The sequence below is a fragment of the Bubalus bubalis genome, chromosome 11, assembly GCF_019923935.1.
Source record: "Bubalus bubalis isolate 160015118507 breed Murrah chromosome 11, NDDB_SH_1, whole genome shotgun sequence".
Classification (NCBI taxonomy): domain Eukaryota; kingdom Metazoa; phylum Chordata; class Mammalia; order Artiodactyla; family Bovidae; genus Bubalus; species Bubalus bubalis.
Window position 1 is genome coordinate 53198141 of NC_059167.1, and position 23352 is coordinate 53221492.

Here is a 23352-nt window from a genome sequence, read left to right on the forward strand (position 1 = left end):
CTCCACCCCCCACACCCCAATTTGGCAACCCTAAGGAAAAGGTCCCTTCCAAGATGCCTGATGAAACTGAAATCCTTCTGAGTCAAGTTCTCCTTTCCTATTAATTTTTTTATAATGTGGATGCTTTCTTTATTTCATTTAAATTTTACTTTTATGTGCAACAGCAAACTGTTCATTAGGAAGAAGGCGCAGAGTGTTCATATCCTCAGGATGGCATTATATTCCTTACAGCAGAATCAAATCTGTGCACGCAGAGTTACTAGGAGGGCATCTTTGTAAAATGGGGTGTAAAATAGCAGTCACTTCACTTATAGGGCATTACAGATAGCACCACACTACAGCCTGTGGGGAGTTGAATGTGGAAATTGGTGCAGGGAAAGTGCACAAAAAGGGGAAGCTATTATTGTTATTATCCATTTATTCATTCAACCAACCTTCATTGAGATCCTGCACTATGGCAGGCACTGTTGAGGCACTGGGGAAGAAGGCAGGAATTCTCAACTTGTTGGGAGCTTCTATATAGCACAGACCCTACTGTCATAGAGCATACTTTCTAATGTGGAAAACAAATAAATAAAAATAGGTTCTATCCAGTGATGATAAATAGTACAGAAGAAATGCTCTACAAAAATGAGAGTGACTTACCACGTTGTGCTTCTCAACAGGGTGACTGGGGAGGAAAGGCAATGCTGAGAGTGACATTTGGACAGAATCTTTCACGAAGTTAGGGAGCAAACCACAGACATCTTCAAAGAACATTCCAGGGGGAGAGAAGAGAAGTGCAAATACCCTGATGCCAGAGAGTACTGACAGGCTGAAGAAAACCCTTCTTCAGCCTTCTTCATTTCTCGATCAAGAATGATCAAGAAAACCTATTTTGGTTTCCACAAGTCAGTTTACCTGGAAATTCTGGTCTCACATAGACCTCAGGTTCTCAATTTCAGCCCAATTGGAACCACTGCCTACAAAACTTACTTTGACGACCCCCTGTATGTGTGTCAAGGCCGGAGAAAGTGCCACTTTAAGGGTTTGTTCTTAAGGGGAGCAATGCCCAGCTGCTGCCATGGCCTTTATCTAGCCCCATCGACACTAAAAGGTGACGCTCCAATAGCCACCTGAATCCTGTACTAAACGCAGGATCTTACAACAGAAGAGAAATTCTTGCTGCTGTCCTCCAGCTTCACTTTTGTTTTCTATTTCGGCCATTTTCTTTCTCTGCTTCCAATTTCTATCCTTTGTTGTATTAAATGATTATTAAAACATCCCGTCCCTGCAAATGTCTTGTATTCAACCTTGACTTCCGGCATTTATCCATTATCTTCATTTCTTCATCATGATACAGTGAAGGCAACTTAGTAAGATGACCTTCAGGAGACGTCTAGGTTATTTTTTCAATCTTTTAAAAATGCAGCTTGACTAGATTTTTAGTCCCTTCACATTTTTCTTCCCCTAGAGCTTTTGAAAGTGCTTTCAAGAATAGAGCAGAATTATTTAAAATAGTCAAACTCATTTTTAATATGCCAGCACTATATGAAAGCGGTTCTTGGATTCAGTAGCTGTAGCTCACTCTTAAGTAGTGTAAACATATTTCTTTCATTTACATTACTTTCTTCTATATAAAGTATAAAGATCAACTCCAGTAAATTAACCTGATAGGATCTATCAGGTTCAACGCTGTGAAGGGTTTCTTATTTTTAAAGTTCTTTTTATTCTTTTTTGGTAAATACTTTATTACTGTGGCTGTGAGCAGAATAGATACTAGGACATTTTTCCTGCTGCTGTTGCTCCTATCAGAATTAACCCTGATACCTCTCCAAATCTGGGGTATAAAAAGTTCCCTCTGACAAAGCTTCTGAAAGTTTAGCAAGAGCAGTTGAAGATCTGGGAACAATGGTTTCTTGAACTTTCTGCACAAGGACTTATTCATGCATTATCGACTTTTTATTGAGACTTCTGAGCAATTTTGTTTTAGTGACAATGCGGGAGCCCGTGAAAGGGAAAGAGTCATTTAGACTAGAAATTTCTTACATTGAATCCTTTAAGCTATTGAGGGGTATGCCAAGGTAAAGAGAGCATTAAGTCATGGGCGCCAGTTGAGACATCCTTCAGGAAGGTGACGCCTCCTCTGACTTTTCCTTGGATCCTCTTCCCCACCCTAGAGCTCACCAAGTGTTTCCATTTCTCTGAGAAATGGCCACCATCTCACATTTCCTTAGCTTAAGATACTTGATTGCAGCTTCTATCCTCCTCAGATCTGGTTTTAACTTGCAAAATGGAAGTCATAGAAAACAAACAAATACACAGAGACTCTCAGCCTAATGTACCAGGCTCATTATCTAGCAGACTTGGGTTACAAAGAGTGCCATATTGCATGTATGCCCTAGAGAAACATCAACATAGAGAAGTACCACATCCCACGGTAACAACGTACCTTAAAAAAATGCTACCTGAAAGTTCAAGCATTCCTGAACAGTTTATTTTTGAAGATGAACCCCAACTTCCCAGAAGCTCTTTCCGTCTCACAATGAAAATAAGATGCAGGGCACCAAACAACAGCAACATCCCCTCCCGTCTCCAGAGTAACCTCCAGAGCAAAATGGCGGCTTACGATAAGCAAACACCATGAAAACATAATGTATCAATTAATAAAGAAAAATAAAGTTTCCTCTCCATGCTGTTCACTTATCCTGCTCATTTCTTAATAGTCCGACATTCATAAAAGGCCAAAGGACTCTGACCTTGACAAGCTAACTGAGCAGGAAAAGGCAATCATGTGTACAAGGCTGTCATCCACTCCACAAATTATGATAAAATATATCTCGGCATCAGAAAAAAGAGTTGCATATCTCCAGTGACATCCACAGTAGTACATTTAAGGATTTGAACAGAACAGCAATTCATTTTGCACTAACATGTTTTATGGTTATCATCAAGCGTTATGTCTTCAGAGACTGAAAGGTGATGTTTTTATGGACTCTGGCTCCTCGCTGCATTATCTTCACAGCTCAGAAATTATCTCTCTCTCTTCTTTAATTTCCCCCTTCTCACTCCCTACCTTTGCCCCCCATTTAAAACAAAGCAGTCGTTTTTGTAAAGGAAAAGAAAAAAAAAATAAATGAATCCATATTACACAAAGGGCACAAAATGAACAGATTTCCAACCCTGAATAGTTTCAAAATGAATGATTATCTGGCTAATTAGTGAAATAAATAATAATAATTGCCTGTCCCTCCTCATTAGAGCCCTTAATAGTAAATGAAACTCCAGTGCAGAGTGCCAGTGAGCTGGTTTCACAGCACAAGACTCAGAGTTCTGAGTGGAGGAAATAAAAGAGAGATGACCCTAGCTGTCAGATGTGCACATGCCAGCCCCCTCAAAAGTACCCATGAGAGAAAGAAAAATAGGGGCTTCAGAATCTGCAAAGGAGATGTCTGGGGGCTGAAAGGGAATATTTCTGGTTTCCTTCCGTGCTTAAGGGTTATACTAGGTTCCAGGCACCAAAGAATGAGCACCAATAGTTATGGACACAGACCATTAGGGCCAAAACATAGAAGGAAGGATTCACCCTTGTTCAAAGATAACTTGTTCAGCAAAGTCCATGTTCTTAAGGTCTGATCTAATTTACTCGCAACATCATTTACCTGAGCTGCTTGTTAAACCTTGGGTTCTAGACTCCCTCTTAGACCCACTGGCTTAGAAGCTCTAGGGGTGGCCCAGGGTGGGCGTGTTTAACAAGATTCTCTGGTGTGCAGTTTGAACCTGAAGTGGAGTACCCCTGCAAGAGTCAATGGGATAGTGAGTCTGGGCAATGCTGTGAAATAAACCCCGTGCTGCCTTGTTGGGGAAGATTATGTAGCAGGCAATTTCATCGAATTGGATCATCCCCCTGTAGAGATTTTTACCCTGTGGTTCAGTCACAATATCCTCTTGCCAGGGCTTCGCTCTGTCCCAGCCTCGCCACCACATTTGAAATTAACAGAGAACCTTGTCGCTGTTCTGCTTCTGGAGTCAGCCCAGCCAGACCTATTACTCAACACTGAAAGCATCTGACTGGCTTCTAATGAGGCAGCAGATCAGCTTTTAGGGGTCTGTTCTCTGTGTGATGTATGAATGGAGCTCCCATTAATGTTAATCAGTGGGGAGTTCCCATTGCTCAGGCAATTGTATTGTAAACTCTTGCTACTTGATACTCCAGTCATCTTCTTCCTGTGTTTTGAAGTCTGCAAGTGTTCAGGAATAAGCAGGAATTGTGAATGAAAAGGTTGTCTTTAACCTTCTCTGGTTTTCTAAATAAACCTCCCTTCAAGACTCTCAAAGGCCCACATCCATGCTGCTCCCTCCACAATGACATATTTTATCCAACCACATTAAGTAATTAACTAGTGTAACCATAATGTGCTTAGTCCTGGGGAGACAGAGGAGTTTCCTGAACTTGAAGAACTTACAGTCTGGCCTGGGTGACAGATGGGTAAAGGAACAATCATAAAACCGCCATACACATAGAACAGACTGAGAAGGAAGCTTGGGGTGGAATTTCAAATGATGAAGAGGAACTGCTCAAGAGGAGAAGAAATGATGCTCAAGAAAAGATGCTTAAAAGAAGAGCATTCCAGCAAGGGAAGGAAGAGCTTATACCAGGGCCAGCTTAACCTATAGTTCCACTTGTCTGAATCTCTCACAGTAAGCACCATGCCCAGGACCCAACTTAATGTAGAGGACTGCAGAAATGTTTTTGTTCTCATTTATTTTAAAAGTAAAAGCAAAAAAGATATATAGTAATGAATTTAGCCTGGATTATACTTAGCTTTATACCAACAAAATCATAAAATACAATAATTTTTTAATGGAATAAGAGGCACATAACGGCAAAAATGCCACGCCCGCCCTGGGCCACAATGGGCTAAGTCATCAGCCCTGGCTTACGCAAAGATACAGGTGCAGAATAAAGTCTGGAACAGCAAATGATGATACCTAAAGAACTGTGGTGTTGGAGAAGACTCTCGAGAGTCCCTTGGACTGCAAGGAGATCCAACCAGTCCATTCTGAAGCAGAACAGCCCTGGGATTTCTTTGGAAGAAATGACGCTAAAGCTGAAACTCCAGTACTTTGGCCACCTCACGCGAAGAGTTGACTCATTGGAAAAGACTCTGATGCTGGGAGGGATTGGGGGCAGGAGGAGAAGGGGACGACAGAAGATGACATGGCTGGATGGCATCACTGACTCGATGGATGTGAGTCTGAGTGAACTCCGGGAATTGGTAATGGACAGGGAGGCCTGGCGTGCTGCGATTCATGGGGTCACAAAGAATCGGACACCACTGAGCAACTGAACTGAACTGAACTGAAAGCACTCTGACCCCATACCCTGCAAAAGACACTTTTCTAAGAGCCTACTGTTAATCTACTACTAACTTCTTTACTCTTCACAATCCAATGATGTAGGTACAATTACCACCACCTCCATTATAGAGATAGAGAAATCAAGGCAGAATAGGATAAGCTCCCCAAAGTCATGCAGATAATACACTCACACAGTCATCCAGAAAACCAGGGCACCTCTCCAGGCCCTCTAGAGTCCCCACACTTAAGCTTTATGTGGACACACCTCAAATTATTCAGTTATCTGTGATGAAGAGTCTACTTTCTTTCCTTCCAGTCAGCCACAGGCCAGTACTTTTGTAAAAACAAAAACAAAAACAATAAAAACAAATTCCTGCAAAAAAGAAATATGAAACATAAAAAAGACAAGCTTTTTTTTTTTAACATAAATTAACCCATTTATTATAGGCTAGCAACATTATCAAACGGTGGTGCTTCTACTGGGCCTTCCATTCCTTCAGTCTTCTGATGGCAGACTTCACTGTGACAGCAGAGGCGGTGTTTTTGTGCTGTTTTCATGCAGGAACCACAGTGCCAAATGCCCACAGCTCATCTCTTCATCTTGGTTTTGCCACAGAAGGAGCAGGTATACTTGGCGTGCCGGCTGATTTCAATTTTCTTCACCATTTTCCTGAGGGAGGCACCATAACGGGTCCCGTATTTGCCCATGATTCCGACCTTCTTGGTGTGTTTCGCCATGGTAACGCAACCTAGATCCAAGCCCAGGAGCAAGACAAGGGACTTCCCTGGCGGTCCCATGGTTAAGACTCTGCACTGCCAGTGCAGACACACAGGTTTGATTCCTGGTCAGGGAACTAAGATCTCACATGCCATACAACATGGCATAGCCAGAAAACATTAAAAACAAATGAGTGAATAAATGAAAAGGCTTAAAAAAGATAAGCCTAATTTAGAAAAGATTAAATTCAAGATAAAACTATGTTTCAGTAGTGCTTTGATGTTGCAGTTGTGTCCAATTTCTATAAAAGTTGCTCATGCTTTCCGTCAATGTATATGTTTATCTGATCTCAAAGATTTGCAGACTAGCAAGAGTCTGTGTATCACACGTGAAGAACACTGTTCTGGGGATCCTGTCAGTAGAAAGAGCTACAATCTCTCTCTCAGGAGGGGAGTGGAAAGAAGGCACAACAAGGAGGATGCCACCTCCCCAAAATGATGGTGAAAGGACTTGAGAAGCGGGAGGAGTGGGACTCGAGTCAATCAGGTCCCGACCTCTGTCAACCAACTCGAGGGGACACTTTATACCAAGTATCCACGTGTGACAGGCAGAGTGGGGCCATGTTGCCTGAGCCTCCTGCCGACTGAAGTCTCAAACTTTAGACTTTTGGTTCATGATCAGATGAGGTAATACATACATGTCATCACTGAGGCATACTCATAGATCACAATAGATGTTCAAGTATAAATTTTAAATTGGGCCCCATTAACAGTCCACACTCCCTATGGTACTCTATGATTTGGTATTTTAAATTTAATCTCTAATTTGTCTTATGGATCATACAACCACATTGCATTATACAATTCTGCATCAAAACCTAAAAATTTATTAATTGTAAATTTTATTAATTGTTATATACAACAATTTTTTGTTTCCTTTCTATATTGAGTTTTACGTCATAAGTATATGATCATATGACCCTTCAATCCTACCCCTGGGCATATATCTGGAGAGAAACATGGTCTGAAAGGATATAGGAACCCCTATGTTCACTGAAGCACTGTTTATAGTAGCCTAAATGCAAGCAAACTAAATGTCCATCGACAGAGGAATGGATAAAGAATATGTGGTACATAGATAATGGCATCTGGTCCCATCACTTCATGTGAAATAGATGGGGAAACAGTGGAAACAGTGTCAGACTTTATTTTTTTGGGCTCCAAAATCACTGCAGATGGTGACTGCAGCCATGAAATTAAAAAACACTTACTCCTTGGAAGAAAAGTTATGACCAACCTAGATAGCATATTCAAAAGCAGAGACATTACTTGGCCAACAAAGGTCCATCTAGTCAAGGCTATGGTTTTTCCAGTGGTCATGTATGGATGTGAGAGGTGGACTGTGAAGAAAGCTGAGTGCCAAAGAATTGATGCTTTTGAACTGTGGTGTTGGAGAAGACTCTTGAGAGTCCCTTGGACTGCCAGGAGATCCAACCAGTCCATTCTGAAGGAGATCAGCCCTGGGATTTCTTTGGAAGGAATGATGCTAAAGCTGAAACTCCAGTACTTTGGCCACCTCATGCGAAGAGATGACTCATTGGAAAAGACTCTGATGATGGGAGGGATTGGGGGCAGGAGGAGAAGGGGACGATAGAGGATGAGATGGCTGGATGGCGTCACTGACTCGATGAACGTGAGTCTGAGTGAACTCCAGGAGTTGGTGATAAACAGGGAGGCCTGGAGTGCTGCAATTCATGGGGTCACAAAGAGTCGGACACGACTGAGTGACTGAACTGAACTGAACTGAACTGATATACCATGGAATATTACTCGGCCATTAAAAAGAATGAAATAATGTCATTTACAGTAACAAGGTTGGACCTAGAGAGTGTCTTACTAAGTGAAGTAAGTCAGACAGAGAAGGAGAAATATCATATGACGTCCCTTATATGTGGAATCTAGAAAGAAACAATACAAATGAACTTACAAAACAGAAAGAGACTCACAGACTTAGAAAATGAACTCATGATTGCCAGTGGGGAAATGATGAAGGGCAGAGATAGTTAGGGAGTTTGGGGTCAACATGTACACACTGCTGTATTTAAAATGGATAACAAACAATGCCCTACTGTATAGCACAGCAAACTGCTCAATGTTGTGTGGCAGCCTGGATGGGAGGGGAGTCTGGGGGGAGAATGGATACATGTATATGTATGGCTGAATCCCTTTATAGTCCATTGAAACTGTCACAACATTGTTAATCAGTTATACTCCAAAATAAAAAGTTCTTTAAAAAAAAAAAATATATATTGCTGAAAAAGTAGAAGAAAGTAGGATGTTGTTAGCAGAATAATATTTTAAATATCCCAGGAAATAAAAGGTCAACAAGCAGGCTGTTTATAGTAAATTCTATTTCCTTATCTCTAAAATGAAAATGACCAATTAGATGTAAAAGACCTTGAAAATATTAAACTGTTGTATTTAAGCTACTGGTTATTGGTGGTTTAAAAAACAAGACAAAAGGCCCTGAAATGGAGTCACTTAGGCTAAACCCATGTCATCAAACCAAGAACTAACTTTATTACAATTTTGGCCCTCCCAGAAACAGAATCTTAAACCAGCCAATCCAGAATTGCCTAACCAGCAATAGTTAGGTAATCTGTCTGATAGACACCCACTATCCCCTAAAGGAAAGTAACCTTGCAATAAACAACCCACTTTTCCCCTAGTATAACTTTCTCGTTCCTGCTCCACTCTGCCTATAGAAGACTGTCATTTTATACAGCTCCTCACTCCTCAAAGTGCCTTTCTATCTACTAGACTGAATGCTGCCTGATTCTAATCAATTTTTGTTCAAATCAACTCAAAGTGTTTAAAACACCTCAGTTTATCTTTAGAAGAGGAAACTGAGGAGACCTCCAAGATTCCCAGAAGCAGCAAACAACCAAGCTTAGGCACCTGAGGGCTGCTTGAGCTCGCTGCTTTCTGTCTGTCTCTGGAGGTGTGGGCAAGTCCCTCTTAGAATCTAGTTCAAAACTTTTTACATTATGAGGTTTCAGACTTTATTTAACGATTTCTTTTTTCAGACTGGGTCCATAAATTTGCTGGAGTCAGACTCAGTCTGACTTAAACCAGACAGTATCTGGGTTCAGATTGGGCTGAACTTGAAACCAGATGGGGTCCAGGATCAGACTTGGTCTCACTTTAAGCTGGCCTAGGTTCAGTGTGAATAAAATTCTGTTTTAAGGTTGAACAGGAAGATTAATCTTATCAAAGATAATCCTAGATTACAATGGAGAACTTTTAACCTAGATAATCTTATCCATTTAGGAGGTGCCCTAGAGAATGGCAACCCATTCCAGTATTCTTGCCTAGAGAATCCCAGGGACAGAGGAGCCTGGCAGGCTATAGTCCATGGGGTCACAAGAGTCCCACATGACTTAGTGACTAAACCACCACCAAGCTTATCCATTTAGGAGGTGCCCTAGAGGGTCTCAGTCAAGCGCTGACCGTAAAGAATAGAGGAAAAATTAATTTTCCTCTTCTACAGCATCTGGCGACCAGGCTGAGACTCACAGGGTCGTCTACTCTCTCCACATTTGCAGATGGGCTCCTGAGAAAACCAGCAGAAGCCGGCAAAAAGTGAGAACTCAAACCAAATTCAGTTCTCCCAGATTTCTATCTGCAGTGCTTGATTGAGAAAAGATGGTAAAATTTTATGTTGTCCCTTTCTGTCCAAATTCAGATTGGCAGGCAAAATATATAAGAATCAGATCTTTGAATTATGACTCATGACCGTGCTTTTGGGTACCCATTGGCTGTTGGTCTGTTCTCTTCTTGGGATAGCTTTGCCCTTGTATGTCTCATTTTGTGTCTGAGAACTTAGAGAGGACCTAAAAATACAGCCAGACACAAAGATGAATTGCAGTCTATTTGTGGCTAGGGTTCTACCAACTGTTGCCAGCTCTCAGAGGATTTACTAAATCTTTCTTCCTTTTTTTTTTTTTTTTTGGTTATCTTTAGCAATGGCTATTGCTCTTGAGTAAGTATCTTTTGCACCCTATTTGAGGATACCTCTCATGTTCATGAAGCTGTTCTATACTTCCAAGAGTACTTACTATTTGTCTTGGTTCAAATCTGACAAAGATAATCAAAAGGATTTTTTAAAAGTAGCCCTATGGTCAAAAGTTAGCCAAATTGGTAGCTGATATTCAGAGCCTGAAAGGAACTTTTTTTAGACCTTCTCCCTTAACCTAAAGTGAAGTTATGTACCCAGAGGGAAATAAAAACATTCTAAAGCCTTTTTGTGGGAGGATCTACCAAAACATTTCAAAGAAACACAGCTCTAAATCTAGAACATAGGACTCTTTTGATTTCCCTCTTAGCTGAAGATCTCTCTGATAAAAAGAAGCAAATTGAAGATGATGTAGTTGGACAAATAGGTTGGAATCTTGATATCATTCAGGTTGCAATCCATTTTTTTTCTGAGGAATACAACTGTATTGTCCTACACAGCTTTTCAAGAATAGAAATGCGATGCTAGAAACAACTCAAAGCCCACCTATTCTTTTTACCAATCTCAGATCCTCTCCTATCATGTCAAAAGGCTTGCAGATATTGTAAAATACCTGTGCTTAGGGAACAAAAGTCCTTCTTGGTGGAAATTGCATTCTTCCTCTATGCATTTTAAGATATAAAAGTTCTCCCTGGTATTCTTTAAGAATCAAGGTAATTTGTATCAGAAAGAGAAAAAGAAAAGGAAAAGGCTATTTTGAAAACTTGGCCTTAAAATTTCTTCTACAAATATTAGTAAAAAGTTTACACCATCCAAGCAGATAACCTTAACATATCATACAATTTTGGATGCAAATGTTCTTTTGTAGGTTTCCCAGGTGGCTCAGTGGTAAAGAATCCACCTGCCAATGCAGGAGACATGGGTTCAACCCCTGGGTAGGGAAGATCTCCTGGAGGAGGAAATGGTAACCCACTTCAGTATTCTTGCCTGGAAAGTCCCATGGACAGAGGAGCCTGGCTGGCTACAGTCCATAGGGTTGCAAAGAGTCAGACACGATCAAACATGCACATATGTTCTTTTATAACCTAGTGAGTTTGCAGTAATCATACCTTTTTGTGGCTAAAATTAATAGCTAGGACTGGAAGCAACTTAGATATCCACTGAAAGATGAATAGATACAGAAGTTGGGGTACATATACACAACTGAATACTACTCAGCTATAAAAAGGAATGCATTTGAGTTAGTTCTAATGAGGTGGATGAACCTAGAGCCTATTACACAAAGTGAAGTAAGTCAGAAAGAGAAAGACAAATACCGTATATTAATGTATATACATGGAATCTAGAAAGATGGTACTGATGAACCTATCTACAGGGCAGCGATGGAGATGCAGACATAGAGAACAGACTTTTGGACATAGTCAGGGAGAGAGTAGGTGGGACGATTTGAGAGAATAGGACTAAAACATATACATTACCATATGTAAAGTAGATAGTCAGTGGGAATTTGCTCCAGGACACAGAGAACTCAAAGCCAGTTCTGTGACAACCTAGAGGAGTGGGATGGGAAGAGAGGTGGGAGGGAGGTTTAAGGCGGGGGGGGACATATGTATACCTATGGCTGATTCATGGTGATGTATGGCAGAAATCATCACAATATTGTAAAGTAATTATCCTCTAATTAAAAATTGAATTAAAAATTTTAAAAAAGCTATAAAATCTCTTTACATCTGCTTGTATGTTTATATATGTCTGTATATGTTAAAAATGTGATTTTTTTCACCTCCAACAGTATCACCAAAATTGATTCGTAAACAGCTCTGCTTAATTGACTTAAAGATAAATAAGTGTTTGTGTAAATAAAAAACACTTCAGAAATATAGAAACTAATCCAAATGTTTTTCAAGTTCACATGATCTAGGATGTGTGTGTGCATGCATGCTTAGTCGTGTCCAACTCTTCGACCCTATGGACAGTAGCTGGCCAGGCTCCTCTGTTCATGGGATCTTCTAGGAAGAATGCCGGACAGGGTTGCCATTTCCTCCTCCAGAGTATCGTCCTGAGCCAGAGATTAAACCTGTGTCTCCTGCATTGGCAGGTGGATTCTTTACCACTGAACCACGTGGGAAGCCCATGATCTAGGATAATCAGTAAATAAAAGCTAGTTTAGGTTTGTTGGTTTAATTTAAAAAGACACAGCACAGAGATACCAGCATTAAATATAATACTTTTATTCCTTCAGTTCAGTTCAGTCGCTCAAACATGTCCAACTCTTTGTGACCTCATGAACTGCAGCATGCCAGTCCTCCCTGCCCATCACCACCTCCTGGAGCCTACCCAAACTCATGTCCATTGAGTCGGTGATGCCATCCAACCATCTCATCCTCTGTCATCCCCTATTCCTCCTGCCCTCAATCTTTACCAGCATCAGGGTCTTTTCAAATGAGTCAGCTCTTCGCATCAGGTGGCCAAAGTATTGGAGTTTCAGCTTCAACATCAGTCCTTCCAATGAACACCCAGGACTGATCTCCTTTAGGATGGACTGGTTGGATTTCCTTGCAGTCCAAGGAACTCTCAAGAGTCTTCTCTAACACCACAGTTCAAAAGTATCAATTCTTCCTTAGTAAAGGTCAAAACAGCTTATGCTATCTCTATTACAGAATCTGTCAATAAGAAAAATAACTTAAGATGATGGTTAGCTGTTTAAAGTCTTGTGAAATATTCATGAGTAATCTAAGCATTCTGTTGTTTTTCTCTATTTCTTTGCATTGATCACTGAGGAAGGCTTTCTTATCTCTCCTTGCTATTCTTTGGAACTCTGCATTTAGATGCTTATATCTTTCTTTTTCTCCTTTGCTTTTTGCTTCTCTTCTTTTCACAGCAATTTGTAGACAATTTCTAGACAGCCATTTTGATTTTTTGCAATACTTTGGCCACCTCATGTGAAGAGTTGACTCACTGGAAAAGACTCTGATGCTGGGAGGGATTGGGGGCAGGAGGAGAAGGGGATGACAGAGGATGAGATGGTTAGATGGCATCACCAACTCGATGGACATGAGTTTGAGTGAACTCCGGGAGATGGTGATGGACAGGGAGGCCTGGCATGCTGTAATTCATGGGGTCGCAAAGAGTTGGACGTGACTGAGCGACTGAACTGAATTGAATCTAAGCATACTTATTAAGAACAAGTAAATTAAACACATATAAGGCAAAAGTTTACAAATCAACTTTTAAATAACAGTTATGTTGACAGATGAATGGATAAAGAAGTTGTGGTACATATATACAATGGAGTATTACTCAGCCATAAGAAGGAATGAATTAGAGTCAGTTGTAGTGAGGTGGATGAACCTAGAGCCTGTTACACAGAGTGAAGTAAATCAGAAAGAGAAGAATATCATACATTAATGCACATATATGGAATCTAGAAAAACTAGTACTGATGAACCTATTTACAGAGAAGAAATGCAGACGTAGAGAACAGTCTGGTAGACACAGCAGTGGAAGGACAGGGCAGGAGGAATTGAGAAAGTAGCATGACATATGCCCAGCATTGCGTGTAAAATAGATAACTAGTGGGAAACTGCCATATAACATAGCAGCCCGTCCTAGAGCTCTGCAAGGACCTAGAGGGCTAGGATGGGGGTAGAGAGGAGTCTCAAGAGGGAGGGGATACAGATAATTATGACCGATACACATTAATGTATGGCAGAGGCCACCACAACATTGTAAAGCAATTATCTTCCAATTAAAAAAAAATTATGTTTCATAGCATGTCTACTTGAAAATACTTTGCAAAACTTTTCTGAGAACTTGAAACTTCAAAGTTATATAGAGGCAAGTAAAATTACAGATATTCACTCAATATCTAGATCATTTTCAAATAAGATAAAATACTGAAACATCAATTACTGAACACAGGTTTATTTATTTTCACTTTCTTTTTAAAGAGGAATCAAAGACATTTGGGTCTATTAGTAAACATGTTTTGGACTACAGTGGAAAATTTACTACTAGGAAGAATATGCTTCTAGAAATTATATATTTATAAATTTGCCAATCTATAGAATTCTAATTTAACAGACAATCCACAGTTGCTTATTTCATATTTTTCATTAAGAACAAAGAATTCTAAGGGTTAACAATTCTAATCAATATATGCAATTAAAACTTACTAGAAATAATAAGGGTGAAAGGAAACAACATACAAGACAAGTTGGTAAGGAAAGTAAGAAGATTCCTTGTTCCAGAATGAGAAAGAAGAAAAAGACATAAGGTGAAATCTGAATGGATATAAAAATGTTGTGGAAGGTTTGTAGAAAAAGAACCTTGGGAAAGGAATTTTATGTGCAGTCAAGTAAAATTAGAATGGATTTGTTTTTAAATAATACATTTTAATATCAAATGTACACTGGTACCAAATTATAATTTTGTTTTCTGTTAACACAAAGCTTTATTGGATTATTGGTCTGCTCTTGATTAAAGCCTGGTCTAGCCCGCCAGGCTCTGTCCATGGGATTTTCCAGGCAAGAATACTGGAGCAGATTTCCTACTCCAGGAGAGCTTCCCAACCCAGGGATTGAACCTGCATCGGCAGGCAGATTCTTTACCGCTGCACTACCAGGGAAACCCACTGTTTACATATATCAGGCCATAGCAAGGAGGAGTAATCCAACCTTCAAATGACTGCTGGATTTGCCACAATGCTGGGGATACTTTAGTTTGCTGCTAAGTTGCTTCAGTCACGTCTGACTCTGTGCGACCCCATAGACGGCAGCCCACCAGGCTCCCCCATCCCTGGGATTCTCCAGGCAAGAACACTGGAGTGGGTTGCCATTTCCTTCTCCAATGCATGAAAGTGAAAAGTGAAAGTAAAGTCGCTCAGTTGTGTCTGACTCTTAGCGACCCCATGGACTATACAGCCCACCAGGCTCCTCCGTCCATGGGATTTTCCAGACAAGAGTACTGGAGTGGGGTGCCATTGCCTTCTCCTTCTTTAGTTTGGCGCGCCACAAAGTTTTCCCTGTTTTCCAATGTCTCAGTTTCTCTGGAACAAATTGAGCCCCCTCTCTATTGTGTCAGACTTTTTATCCAGGGTAGTCCATTTCCCTGCCACTGATTAACAAGCAGAAACCCAAGGAAATGTCCATATAGGCTCTATACGAAAAAGGCGCTTAGGCAAGGATGACTAGAATAAAACCACCTGTGCAGTCCACCGACCCTTAAGTTTTACTGACCTCTGTGGCTATGACCTTTCCAGTCCTAGGCCAGAGAACAAATGGAAATTACCAAGAGGCATTCATGATTCAAAATTAGCTTCCTGTGCCAGATGCCTGCCCTGGCTAAGAGTAAGTACAAATGAAGCTGTGATCAGGAATCTCTCCTTAACTCTGGAAAATACTATATAACCTGTTGCTAAAGCAATACCTGCCCCCAAATGATCCATCGATTCTCTGGTCATTGTTCCTGATAATAGCATAGCCCTAGATCATCTTTTAGCCAAGCAAAGAGGTGTTTGTGCTGTGGCCAACACCACTTATTGTACTTGGATTGACACTTCCAGGGAAGCTGAGACTCAGTTACGTAAGATCACTGAACAATCCAGTTGGCTTAAGTGACTCCTGAAATGGGGTCCTTCTTTCATTTGATTCTCATTGATTTCAGTCATGCGGGCTACGGCTCCAAAGTACACTCCAAACAGTAGGAATTATCCTGCTTATAATAATCATAGTAGTCTGCCTGGTATGCTGTATTCTCTTAAAAGCTTTAAATGCACACTCACAGCTGCTAACCACCAAGCAAATGACCAGACTCCCTAAGATTAGAGTGTAAGAAAAGGAAAGAAGAGAGGAGTTAATTTAAAGAATATGAACCCAACATGGTGACCTGTGGATACCACAGAGAGGATCAGCAGAAACTGTGAAAACCTCAGAGCAGTAGCTGGGTGTAGTACTAATACCTTAAATCTTGTTCACATCTCTCAGTTACACCGAGAGTCTGATCAAAAGGGGGGAATTTTTCAAAAAAATAACAAGCCCAAAATGGAATCATATACCAAGCCCTCTGTCACCAAACCAAGCAGTTTCAACTCTCTCAGAAATGGAATCTTGGATCAGTCAGGAATCACATGATCAGCACTAGTTAGGTAATCTGACATATAGACCCCTGCCATTCTCTGAAGTAAAATGACTTTGCAATAACCAACACACTTTTTTGTCTAATATAATTTCTTTGTTCCCACTCCGTCTGGCTATAAGAGTCTTTGATTTTGTACAATTCCTTAGAGCTCCTTTATATCTGCTAGATTGACTATTGTCTGATTTGAATTGATTTCTGTGCAAACAAACTCAATCTCAGTATGCCCCAGTTTTTCTTGTGACAATGGTATTCTCTTTGGAAATTCAGGCTTTCAAACCAAGGTTTGTATAAAACACAAGATGTGTAAAACATAAGATGCACCTTTACTTCCTGGTACAGAATTATAACTGCCTTAGATCACTTGCTGCCTTCCGTGTTACTCTCAATCGGGGTGTTGTGTGGTGGTCATCGCCCTTATATTGAAAGGAACATCTGATCTTAATTCCATCAAGTTTTCATTCATCTACTTCCCTTCCATCAGAAATTTCACCCAGACGGGATGGTTCTATATGGTGATGGGGTGCGGAAGCAAATCTTGCTTTTTTTTCCCACAGAAGGAGACATGACTGTCTGGGATTTGGGGATTTAGAGTTTCTTGTTAATGGCAACATCTGGAATGTTGTTGTAACTCAGGCAGTAGATGGTCACTGTCCTGAAGGAAAAAGCGCAGTCCAGGGTAGAGACATTGCTCATAGGCATCAATGCCACACCAGCCTCCACCCAGAAATGGACCAACACAACCGCTCCATAAGTGCCAGTACGGTACCCCTGTGGAGCAGGCGGACCTGCCTCTGGGGAGTGGAACAGGAGCACCCCCTAAGAAGTGATGAGTCATACGTGTTCTCATCCTAGCATCATAAAAGGCACAGAACTGCCCAGGAGGTTTGGGGACCTGTTATGTCAACTTCAGAGTACTCATCTAAGTGTGGTACCATGCTTCATCTTACCTAATTCTCATGACAACCTAGTGAAATCAGTACTGCTGGTTTACAGACAGAGAAATGGAGCCATTGGAAACAGCAAGTAACTTTCTGCGAATGACACAGCTAGTCACTGGCAATGCTGGGGTTTGAATATGGATGCATAGATAAATGTTTAATGTAATGTATTATATTGATATGACTCCTATTCTTCCATGCAGATACTTTACACAGCTCTTGGGAGGGCCCTCTTTTTCAAGATTATCACCAGAACTTCAGATACAAGAGACAGGCAAGCTAGTATCAGCAGCACTAGAAACAACAGTTGTAAAGAGCATGTACACAGTAAACATTTGTCATTATTGTATGTACTTCTCCAAATTGCCTGAAACTAGTGTTTTACCAGACCCATATTACAGATGAGCACACAGTGGTTTTAAGGAGTTAGGTAGTTGCCACAGTCACACAATAGATTTGGTTTAGATCAGAGATTCAAACCTGCTGTTTCTATTTCTATCTGTTTTCCAACCACTATTCTGAGTTTTCATAACAAGCTGTTCCTCTTGGCTTCTCAGGTGGCGCTAGTGGTAAAGAACCTGCCTGCCAAAGCAAGAGACATAAGAGACGTAAGTTCGAACCCTGGGACAGGAAGATCCCCTGGAGGAGGGCACGGCAACCCACCACAGTAGTCTTGCCTGGAGGAATCCCCATGGACAGAGGAGCCTGGCAGGCTACAGTCCATGGGGTCACAGAGTGTTGAACATGACTGAAGCGACTTATCATGCATTCCTCTCTGTGGCCCACACTCTCTCTCTTCCACCTTGTCCTGAACAAATGCAGTTTGTCTAGATTCCCTCTACCTACCCCTCTTTGTCACCCCTGAGGCCCGTGATGAAAACTATTTAGTTTAAAACTTAGTTGCAAATCTTAGGGAAGGGAAATACTGTCCTACCCCAGGCAGCCTCCTTCACTGTGAATCACGTAGGCAGAACAGCCTCCTAAAAGGCACACTTTATAGAAGCTGAGCTGAAACCAAGCAACCCAACTCCTAGTACTAATAATTACTGAAATTTGTTGAGAATAACAATAGCTCAGTAAAGCCCAGTGTTTCCCTAAAGGGCAAGTATAATAGGCCTATAACTTCAAACGTGTAAGAATAATTTGTTATTCATGTTAATCCCCTCTCCATTGCCAGCCACATCAATCTTTTTCAAAGGGGGACACTGAGGGGAAAAAAAAAAAAAAGAAACTACTGAAGTCTGAAGGGAAAAGATAGGCACTAAGGTGAGCAGCAGCAGCCAGCAAAGCAACTCAGAGATTCTGCTCGTCACTGCCTGAGACTTGGAATATTTCATTCAGGTTCACCCTTCACCCCAGGCCCATTTGGCTATAATCTCCCAGTAAGGAAGGGAAGTGGGTTGGGGGGGAGGGGGGGAAACACCACCATCAAGCCATTCTGCTATTTTTTTTTTTTTTTAACAAGAATAACATTTTTCAAGAACTTTTACCATGGAGGTCCAGGCATGATTACTCACTCTGGTTAAAGTTAATGAATTCTTTGCCAATTCTGTTTCAACTCAGAAACAGCATCCACTTTAAAACCCGTACACACACCCAGACAGAGACACAGGTTTCCAGGACTTAGTTTTCAAAGTTGCAGAAGTATTTCAAGTACAGATGATGTTTATAAATATTTACTAGCCAATGACAGAGAAGGAAAATGCAACGTGGATGCAGGCGACTCTGGAAAAGCAAGAATTCAAATAAATTGAAGGGAGAGTCTCTGAGCTAACATCTTACAAAAGTAAGAAATGGTGTTAGATGTTTCCATGGCATCCTCTCCCTGCTTTTACTCAAATGATGAATGAAGATTTATAGGAAATGCTTTTCGCTAGCAGTCACAGACAGGCCACCCCATATCTTCCTGTTCTTGTTCCATGTATGTTAGAGAAAAAGCAAAGATTTTTCTTCTCCACTTTACTTTGCTTTCACGTGGTACCTGGAAACAGGAACAATGGTGATGTCTAGCTTTCCCAGATCTTGGCACTTGAGGGAAACCAAGATCCTTTCTAAGTTGATACTAGTCAAAGGACCTAAAGTGTAGGAAGATAATTTAATGTTCACTTTCATAAAACAGGGCAGCTGAGCCTCCCCTCTGCCATCAGTACGGAACAAGTCATACACCGTTCCGGGTTCAGAGAAGGGGAACCCCAGCGCCCCTCCTGGGGAGCTCTTGAGCCAGTAACCTCTGCAGTCTATAACTAGGTTGTCTTCTTCAAACTGCCCAGGAAATCACTGGAGAAGGGGTCTTGACCCCACTGTCTCCATAGAAGACCATCTGGAGCCCCGTTTTGTCAGGGGCAGCCCCGAGAGACATAGCATTGTGCTCTGGGCATAGAGAAGCAGAGCAGGTGCCAACTGCTGTCTAAACAAATTATTCTGGATTTGCCAGGCCTGTAGCTTAAAACCTGCAAATTTTTTCTCCTTAGTAATTTTTATATCTCCTTCAATTAAAAAATTATATACTTACTAAATAATATTTTAGCAACAAAAGTGTGAAACGTAAAAGTAAGAATCCTTAAATTTCTTTCCACCAACACCCCATTCCCAACTGTGAACATTTAGGGATGTACCCTTTCAAAACTTTTTCCAAGTACATATATATCAGTTGGTGCTTCCAGCTTCTGAAACCTGCATTGCTCTGAACTTGCATATTCTATGTCCTGGGCTCCAATATCGGATACATCCTTCACATTCTATCTGCTATGGGACCTTGGGTTAGGTTTCCCCACAACACCTACAACTTGGCCTTGAGAGCTTTTCCCCAGTTTAGCCATTGATCATAGTAAAGCTGTGTTTTCTGCCACCTGAATGCCTTGATTTGTTTTTAAAGGGTTGCCTGGCCTTCCTCTCATCAGCAGTAGAAGAGAGTTGGCTGTGGTGGTTTCATAAGCCAAAATGCACACAAGTTGTGAATAAGACCTTCCAGCCTAGAGAGAATGCAAGATATTTCCTGAATTCTAAGAAAATGTTGCTTATAAGATTTAGTAACAGATATTTGGGGAGAAAATAACAAAATACCACATTAAGCATATTTATGAACTCTGAGGTGATTTTACAAACTATAAGGGAAAAAGTGCACTTTTGAATCAAGAAAATATGATACTTTCACTCACTTCACAATCTGAATTGCGATCTCATATCCCAAGCCCCCTTTTTTGGCAGGGTCTACCCCAATATATTATCTTAGATATCTGTGACCTTAAAAGATGAATAGTCTCAAATATTGGATGCTTACCGTGAACATGAGTTGGGACCTGAATTAATCTAAATCATCTTGACATTTCACATTGGCAAACCCATCTTTGCCATGAAAAGGCTGCCTGGAATGATTTCTCCATTAGAAATCCTGCCTGTGGCCCTTTACAAATAAATCATACCTGTAGGTGATCCTTCTCTTCACGGCTGTGGTGACAGAGAGCATGAGTCTTAGCTGCAAGTCTAGAAGTTCATGAAATAGATAGAATCTAGAAATACAAAGGTTACAGAAGAATATGAAGCTGAGAGTGATCTTTCCTGCTTTCAGGACGATGTTTTCAAACGAGGTTACATGATGAGGTAGTAATTGGTCATATACCAACAGGCACCACACAGCCCTGTTCAATCGACCCTCACCGAGGCGACCAGCAATTCCTCTCATAAGTATTCAAGTGTTTATGTATTGCGTTGACTGGCCAAAAAGTGTGTTTGGGTTTTCCTGTAAGATGTTATGGGAAAAACCTGAATAAACTTCTTGGCCAACCCAACACATGGGATGATGAAGCAAGAAAGCTGGCCTAAAGAATGGGTGTGATTTCAGACATACTAAATATCACAGCCTCATCCAACTTGCTATGAATCTGAAATCTAGCACTAGAAATTCATTTATTTGCATCTATGAGTCCCTGAGAAGAATACCTTAAGCTATTTAACTAACTTGCAATATCAATAACCTCAGATATGCAGATGATACCACCCTTATGGCAGAAAGTGAAGAAGAACTAAAGAGCCTCTTGATGAAAGTGAAAGAGAAGAGTTAAAAACTTGGCTTAAAGCTCAACATTCAGAAAACGAAGATCATGGCATCCGGTCCCATCACTTCATGGCAAATAGATGGAGAAACAGTGGCAACAGTGGCTGACTTTATTTTTCTGGGCTCCAAAATCACTGCAGATGGTGACTGCAGCCATGAAATTAAAATACGTTTACTTCTTGGAAGGAAAGTTATGACCAACCTAGATAGCATATTAAAAAACAGAGACATCACTTTGTCAACAAAGGTCTGTCTAGTCAAGGCTATGGTTTTTCCAGTGGTCATGTATGGATGTGAGAGTTGGACTATAAAGAAAGCTAAGCGCCGAAGAATTGATGCTTTTGAACTGTGGTGTTGGAGAAGACTCTTGAGAGTCCCTTGGACTGCAAGGAGGTCCAACCAGTCCATCCTAAAGGAGACCAGTCCTGGGTGTTCATTGGAAGGACTGATGTTGAAGCTGAAACTCCAATACTTTGGCCAATCATTTGAAAAGACCCTGATGCTGGGAAAGATTGAGGCCAGGAGGAGAAGGGGACGACAGAAGATGAGATGGTTGGATGGCATTACCGACTCAATGGACATCGGTTTGGGTGGACTCCAGGAGTTGATGATGGACAGGGAGGCCTGGCGTGCTGCGGTTCATGGGGTCACAAAGAGTCGGACGCGACTGAGTGACTGAATTGAACTGAACTGAATTAGAAAGCTACCAGGACTTAATGGTGAGGAACGAGATATAAAAGAAATGGCGGAAAGCTGAAGATGGATACTTAAAAGGAAGTTAAGTTGTGAAAAAGAATTGCAGTCTCTTCTTCATCTTACTTACGGCTTGACCTTTCTTGGAAAATTTTCTTCTTAGCAATGGAAAACCCTTAGAATAAAAAATGGTTCACTCTGAGGAAGCTGGAACAGAATTAATTCTAAGCAGATTCTCATATTCTTTGGAACTAAAAGGGGAAGCTTTCATGGACTCTAACCATCTTACCCTTTATTCAGCATAGCCTTGAATACCTATGATAATGTTAATACATATAGAGAGATTCCAGGTGGGGAACAAGAACTTGCATGGAATCCACCCAAGAGACAACCCCACTTGGTTTCAGCACCCTCCCTGCTGTGGGGCTAATTCCTAACAGAAAATGATGAAACTATTAAAACTTTTAATAAAGTCAGCAATTAAATATTTCAGAGTTACCTCATTACAACATTTCACTATTTGCACTGATTATCATGTGGCTGCTTATACAGAAACCCATAAATCTGACTGCTTTAGGTTCTCAGGCCTTCATTTGAGATCATTCCTTCTCCCTATGTGGACTTGCCCAGAAAATGAGATTTAATGAGTCACCGTCCTCCATGATAATCACAGGAGAGCTCATTAGCTTTTTTGTCAGATTTGAACCTACTATCTGCCCCCAATGTGCCTAGGATTTCTTTTGAGTTAAATACATTACCAAAAGGGAGAGCTCAAAAGAGCATGTCTGTGTATATATAAATATATATAAATGTATATATAAATATATAAACAGTATATAAATATTTTTACATATGTTAAAAGGCATTTGAGAGCAGAAGGGGGAAAAAAAAAAAAAACAGAAACACATCCCCTATTGATAGCATCACTATTTAGATGACATACATCGTTAAAAAGAAATAAAGTTAGACATTTAGACCTTTAGAAACCCTGCCAAATCTGTTTAAGTGCCTGAGCTGAATCAAAGCAAGAAAAGGTTCAAAGGATAGGGGAAAAGAGTGTCATGATTCTTTTAATTTATCAGGTTTGGGGCATCCTCCATTATGAATCCTAGGATACTTCACCAAGGCTTCGCATCTCATGACCTTTGGTTTCCACTGGGAATGACCAAAAGGCTCTCACAGCACTTCACGAGAAGGGACGAAGGCCTATGCTGCCCTCAAAGATAGGTTGACTCTTCAGTCCTTCCACAGACCATCTTAGTAATAAGTTTGACTCAGCTTACACTGAAATTGCCCATAACTGAAATCATGACGTTAATTGCCTTCAGCAGAAATCAACTGAATGATCTTCTGGGTTCTTGTTTGGATCCCTTAGGTACAGACAGAGTTACCTGGGTGAGAATGTTCCTCCTGCAAGGTTGAATGACTGCCATAGACTAGTTCCTGGTTCCTAGCCT

General features: G+C 40.8%; 1 pseudogene; it reads right to left on the bottom strand.

Moving 5' to 3' along the window:
- Positions 1-5801: 5801 nt before the first annotated feature.
- LOC112588007 lies at positions 5802-6112 on the bottom strand (annotated as a pseudogene).
- Between the last annotated feature and the right edge of the window lie 17240 nt (positions 6113-23352).